The following is a 7,529-nucleotide window of genomic DNA, read 5'->3' as shown; positions in this document are numbered from 1 at the left end:
GAAAGCGGACGTTAAACAATGACGATGATGATGATGATGATGATGATGATATATATATATTTAATTCGTTTGAGACAAATACCTCAGAATGTGCTCATAAAAGCTTTTATACTTCTTGTTGTCGGTTACTGCCTGTTATTCCAAACTATCCAGTGTAATCCTATGGAACTGTTATACTCTTTACTCTTTTAATTGTTTCAGTCATTTGACTGCGGCCATGCTGGAGCACCGCCTTTAGTCGAGCAAATCGACCCCAGGACTTATTCTTTGCAAGCCTAGTACTTATTCTATCAGTCTCTTTTGCCGAACCGCTAAGTTACGGGGATGTAAACGCACCAGCATCGGTTGTCAAGCGATGTTGGGAGGACAAACATACACACACACACATACATATATATATATGTATATACATATATACGACAGGCTTCTTTCAGTTTCCGTCTACCAAATCCACTTACAAGGCTTTGGTCGGCCCGAGGCTATAGTAGAAGACACTTGCCCAAGATGCCACGCAGTGGGACTGAACCCGGGACCATGTGGTTGGTAAGCAAGCTACTTACCACACAGCCACTCAGAACTCCTTACAGATTAGAATAAATTAAATTATAACGAAAATGACTTGTGGATGGAAAATTTTCGACTTTTTTAATGTACTGCAACATTTGTTTTCTCGGAAAGTTGTGACCATTCACAAGTAATGCCCAAAAATTTAACGCAGCCTCCTGTTTGGCGTAAAATGGTGATTGTGAGGGCAAACATCAGACTAGCAAAAAAACATTAATGCAAATTCTTGGAGAAACATTCACATGTAATGGAGGCATACTCAAGATTCATTGATATTATAAGTATCTAATAATAACTTATGGATATGAAAATGTCCTCACAAATGAACATATAAGATGCAGAAATATATGTCGTAGTACATTAATAAAGTTTTAAAATTATTATATGTGTACGTGTGTGTGTCATTGAGCCTGTGTTTGTCCCCCACCACCGCTTGAAAACTAGTGTTAGTGTGTTAGTTAGTGTGTTTACGTCCCTGAATCTTAGCAGCTCAGCAAAAGATACTGACAGAATAAGTACCAGGTTTAAAAAGAAAATAAGTACTGGGGTTGATTAGTTCAACTAAAATTCTTCAAAGCAAACGCCCCAGCATGGCCGCAGTCTAATGACTGAAACAAGTAAATGATAAAAGAAAGAACACAAAGGCGCAGGAGTGGCTGTGTGGTAAGTAGCTTGCTTACCAACCACATGGTTCTGGGTTCAGTCCCACTGCGTAGCACCTTGGGCAAGTGTCTTCTACTATAGCCTCGGGCCAACCAAAGCCTTGTGAGTGGATTCGGTAGACGGAAACTGAAAGAAGCCCGTCGTATATATGTATATACATATGTATGTGTGTGTATGTTTGTGTGTCTGTATTTGACCCCCCAACTTCGCTTGACAACCGATGCTGGTATGTTTACGTCCCCGTAACTTAGCGGTTCGGCAGAAAGAGCCCGATAGAATAAGTACTAGGCTTACCAAGAATAAGTCCTGGGGTCGATTTGCTCGACTAAAGGTGGTGCCCCAGCATGGCCGCAGTCAAATGACTGAAACAAGTAAAAGAGTAAAAGAGTAAAGAGTAAATATTCTTTAATAAAAGAAAAGCAATGATCACTGTAATGGACAAGGGTGTTTCTATGTGTCAATCCATCGATTTTAATTTTGTCTTCATTGAAAAACTTTGTAATGACTGCTATTTCTCATTCGCCAACACTTGATGCTCTGTTTTAAACAATATTTATTTTTTTCTGTTCTTGTGAATGACTGTTCTGTTGCTGAACTTTGTTAACATATCGTTCTCATAGTGACATGCTTTCCTCCCCTTCTTATTTCTTCATTGCCCATAAGGGCTAAACATAGAGGGGACAAACAAGGACAGACAGAGGGATTAAGTCGATTACATCGACCCAGTACGTAACTGGTACTTTATTTATCGACCCCGAAAGGATGGAAGGCAAAGTCGACATCGACGGAATTTGAACTCAGAACGTAACGACAGACGAAATACCTCTAAGCATTTCGCCCGGCGTGCTAACGTTTCTGCCAGCTCACCGCCTTATGTTTTCCTCCCCTTCTTACAACATACCTTCATCTTCCTCTTACATAATATTCCAAAGTCAGAACTTTTTACTTATTGTACATTTCCATATAATAATAGCCGATATACATGTTGGCCGGCTGGTTAGTTGATTTCTCCAAGTCACGCTTTACACCGTCTAGTAAGAAAGAGTAAAAAAAAAAGATACAGAGAGACAGGGAAAGAGAAAGAGAGAGAGATAACATACGAGGTGTAGGACGAGTGCACATACAAGGCTTGGTGACAGGTTGTGAGTAAATAAAACTGGCTGTGTCTACGTGGTCAGGGGCTTGACCTTAAAAGGTCAGGAAGCAAAGACGTGTATTGAGGAAAAAGCTGGATTTTTATAGAGAGTAGTAGGCTCGAAACGGGGTTCGAAAAAGGTTGTTCACGTTATGCTATCTAAAGTCTCTGACTGGCTATCCGCGGTCAGTTGGCACAACAGAGTAAGAGACAAATTACGTCAATATCAACCAATCAGAATAGTGGACACAACGGGATACAAACAGCGGCCGAAGGCCAGCTGGCACCTGCTACGTTCGAATGCACGTGTATATAGAGCCTACGCTACAGATCCAAATTTCGTAATGAAAATTTAAATGTATATACGCAGTATTTCCTGATAGAGTAACGAAAAGTATACTTCCAAAGTTACTTGTCATATGAAGGACAACACTCTAGTGATCTTATAATGACTTTTATGTATGTACAGTCTTCCTTTGTTAAAGTAAATACGTGGCAATTTAGTCTCTTCTTCATTCGGCACTGGAATGCTCATTGATCAAGATCAGTGACCAAAACGACTGACCAAACTTTTCGCTGGGAATTTATTAAGTTTGGCAACTAAAGTAGGTCGACCTAAAACAAAGGATTGGTCTTTCCTTGATCAGAGAAAGTCTCAGAGGTCAACTCATCCTCATCAATCTCCAAGCGCAGAGGAGCGAAAACAAAAGACCGGAAATTTATTTGACAATCAATAAAAATGTTGAATCGGTTTCGAATCCTCTTAGCTCTTGTTGGTGGTCCTTAAAATTACATATCTAACATGTATGTATATGATACATATATAATACAAAGCCACATTAAAATACAAATACAAAACCAAAGAAAACACAAACATGCGCGAAGAAAAAAAACAGGAAAAAGAGGAAGAAAGAAAAAAGGCAAGGAAAAAGGAAAAAAAAAACCTCAATTCAGAAACAAATCTATAAAGTCTTTGACATAATTAAATACTGTTATGGAAATCTATTAATACCGGCGTCAAAATAGAAATAACAACATTTATAAAACGTGTAACTTTCAGGGGACATGCTAATGGGATATAAATTAAAAATTCAATAAAAATCACTTTTATACTTTTGACATTGATGACTGCACATTAACGTTCATTTCTTTGTAGTGTTCTATCATTTTGTCTATGTAGATGCAATTTCCTTAGAAGTTGAATGAAACGCACATGAAACTTGCGTTTGCATCTCCAATTACATCGTTAACGTGCTTTATCTACTTATTGAACGTCATTGATTCTTTCGTTCATTCATTGATTTTACTTCATTTCGATTATGAACAGAGAACAGTCACATCAAAATATCATAGAAATATAGATAGATAGATAGATAGATAGATAGATAGATAGATAGATAGATAGACAGACAGACAGACAGACAGACAGACAGACAGACAGGCAGACAGACAGATAGATAGATAGATAGATAGATAGATAGATAGATAGATAGATAGATAGATAGATAGATAGACATACAATAGATTATGGTGTATACAATTTGAATGATTAATTTAGTATACTGATATATCTAGTAATGTTGGCGCATACGTAATGCAACAAATATAAAAATAAAACAACTAGAAATCAATACAAGATGAGGAAAAGACACATTAGCTAAATACATTCTTAAACGTTTCTTTATATATGCGAGGCAATTCTATATATGTTTCGATAGTATTAATTCACCTTCGCGAATGCGTACATTATTTCTGTGCTAGTTGCTATGTCCACACGAGAGTTATCTATATAAATGAAACAAAGGATGTGTGTGTGTGTAGTACGTATGCATTTCTACAGTTTTCAACTGATTTTCACCAAACTTTACACACACATTACTTATGTGCCAAGGATGGTCATGGACTATAACATTTTGCCCAGAGCTACCGCGTAATGCGAGAAGCCGACCGGGTTTTTCACATAGGTTTTTTTGTAAAAACTGCAGTTTCAACCGATTCTCTGCCGTTGACTTCAACAGTTTTCAAGCGATTCTCTCCCTCTTCTCTCTCTGTTTATTTATCTCTTCTCTTTCTCACTTACACCCTCTGCAATACTTCCTCTCTTTAAGTCTATTCTGTTTCTTTCACGCTCTCTCTTTCTCTCTCTCTCTCTCTCTCTCTGTCCCCCTGTCTCTTTCCCTCGTTCTCTCTTATACCTTTTCTCTGTCTCCCTTCCGCTCTCTCTCTCTCTCTCTCTCTCTCTTTGCTATTTGTACGTTTTCCCTACAACATTATTTATTTTAAATGTTTGGCACTCCTATTTAAATACATTATTTATATTTTTCCCTCTATTGAAAACCTTTGTGATACAGCCTTCATTACTAACCAATGAGAATTCAACCACGCCACTGAGTGTTCATGCGTTAGAAAAAGATATCCTAAAGTGGCTCAAGTTACTTCACACAACCTATTTTCTTCTACAGCTTTATACGCTGAAATGTGGTTTGTAATTTCTGTCTCCAAATTGACTTCCTTGGGTGATATAATATTGTTTCACTTTTATTCTTTCACTTCTAATTCTAATGTGATAAGACGATAATATTGTTTCCCTTTATGTGTGTCCGTTCACACACTACAAACACATGTAAAGAGTTAATACCACACAGATACAGTTAATACTACACACACACACAGTTACCACCACACGCTACCATAACCACACACGCTATCACACTCACACACACATGCTACCACCAATATATCCACACACGCTCCGCGCACGCACACACACATACACACACTCAGTTACTGTCACACACTCGCGCTACAATACACACACACGCTATCACACACACATGCCACCACGCACATTCACCTTATGTCTTTGGGAAATAAAATAGGTATATATTAAGTATATAATCTGTATTAAATTAAGAGAAGAAAATGAAGAGTTAGTGGTTAATATTTAATTATTAATAAATTGATAATTATTTCTTCCTACATCTGTTTCCATAAAATAAATAAAACAAATTTATGCATTAAATTTGCATTTATAAGTTTTTTATAATGTCTGACTTTTCTCTGATATATATATATATATATATATATATATATATGTACGTACACATGCACATATATATATATATATATGGACAGATACACATATACATGCATATAAGTACATGCACAAGGCATACATACACACACATACATAAGTATTACAACATTCATTTTAATAGTATTTGTTTATATTACAGTGTAATTAAATTAATGCTTAGATGAAATTCATTTACGTAATGACATTTGCATAATGCATAGGTATATATCTCTCACATAACGAGCACGATGAATATACATTATTTGTTTACATTAGCGATAGACAGGGATGTGGTGCATTACGTCATCACAATTGGCTTTTATAGAAAAATTACGGAATATTCTTGAAACATAAGAATTTAGTTCATTTCTATTAATTAATAAGTATTATTAATTATTGTTTAAAGTTTATATTTACGAAATATAATAGGCCGAATATAGTGTGTATTACAAAAGAAATATTTTATATTATTCGGTTATGTATAAATATAGAAAAGGAGTATAGGAAAGTGGTTATACACCATTAGGTGTACACCCGCTTTCCTATATTAAATTCAAAAGAAACAACGAAACGCAGATTCTGGACCATCAACACAACAATATTTATTTTACAGAGGAAATAGGCAGCACTTCGCCCTTTGGTTGCTGAGACGCCTTCTGAATGATTTCCGTGGTTATTTGACTACGCATGCGCACGAGACAAGGCGTTACTACAGGGCTCCCCTGCGAGTGCGGAACGCACGAAAATAGAAAATTGGAGGAACGCCTGAGGCAAGATGGCCACTGAAACCAACCACAAAATGTGGCACAAACACGCACAAAGAAAAATCAAAGAAATGAATGGACACTTTTGAGATACATGCATGCAATGTTTCTGAAAGGAATGAAAATATATGAGTGCACAAGTGTGTGTGTGAAAGAAAACACAGAACATAGTAAAAGTGTATGTAGAGAAAAAATCCAGTTCGTATAAGAGTTACACAAGATGATAAAATGTCCATACGCAGGAAGTTGTGGTCAAGGAGCAGAGCTGTAGTTGAGCGTCGATGCTGGGACTTGTGATACCTGGTACGGAATATTCTATAAAAGTTACACAAGGAGATTCAGAATGTTAATACGCAGGAAGTTGTGGTCAAGGAGCAGAGCTGTAGCTGAGCGTCGGATGCTAGTTGGGACCTGTTACCTGGTACTGAATATTCTGGATGGTCTGTTGATCGTGAGTGGAAAACATCCACTCTAACAGAGTCGAGATAAAACCGTGCTTGTTGATGTTGGTTGCTTGTGTACGTGTAGAAGTCATGTTGACGATGCTGGTAGTACGTATTGCTGTTGGCGACGTCGGGGGGCGATGCTTGTAGTTCGTCGTGGTTGTTGATGACGTCGCTGTAAACTGGCTGTGTTCTGTATGTGTGGTGGTAATGATGTTGACAGTGGTGTTTGAAAAGGTACGCTTTTTCAGACGGTCGACAGACACAATCTCTGTACGACCATTAGCGTCGATCTTGAAGAAATTCAACCCAAGACTGCGGGTTGAGCGAGGCGTGTAAGGAAGCCTTAAATTGCCTATGAAAACGCTCAACCCTTCCATTAGAAGCGGGATGGTAGCTGTTGATGCGTATCAGGAGAGAGAAATTGGACAGGGCGTCTATTTGAGAGGTACCGTTGAGTGGCATTGTGAAATGTAACTGTGCATTTTACTGCTATTTTCAGCAAGTAGAGGACGCTGTGTAAGAATGAATTGACGTCTCGTGAAACATGTAGGAAATTGCTCAAAAAGTTGTTAGGATGAAATAACCGTGAAGTTTTTTTGTGTGAAAAACCACAAAGGTCCTAGCCGTAAAGAAGTTTTTGTTTATAGGCTCTGTAAGTCATTGACAAAAATGAAAACTTTAACGTAGAAAAAATTTTCTTAGCTTTTCACTTGTGTTTGATGAGAATGTAGAGGCAATCCTGATGTTGAACGTCGCGAAACATACGAATTCAATGGCTGTTGAAACGAGGTCTGTAGATCTTTTTAGCTCGGGGTACCAATTGTAGTATTACTGGTCGCAGTTCAGATTTTCGGCTGCAGTCGTTCTTTATTCGGGGTCAC

The 7,529-nt window shown here is 37.6% G+C and overlaps 1 protein-coding gene across 1 annotated transcript in view; it reads left to right on the top strand.

The window, feature by feature from the left end:
- The window catches only part of LOC106883743 (uncharacterized), a 116,620-nt gene that overhangs the window by 23,259 nt on the left and 85,832 nt on the right, over positions 1-7,529 (top strand). The window lies entirely within an intron of this gene.

The sequence above is a fragment of the Octopus bimaculoides genome, chromosome 9 (assembly GCF_001194135.2).
Source record: "Octopus bimaculoides isolate UCB-OBI-ISO-001 chromosome 9, ASM119413v2, whole genome shotgun sequence".
Classification (NCBI taxonomy): domain Eukaryota; kingdom Metazoa; phylum Mollusca; class Cephalopoda; order Octopoda; family Octopodidae; genus Octopus; species Octopus bimaculoides.
Note: the sequence above shows the minus strand (reverse complement) of the source record. Positions and strands in the feature narration are given on the sequence as shown.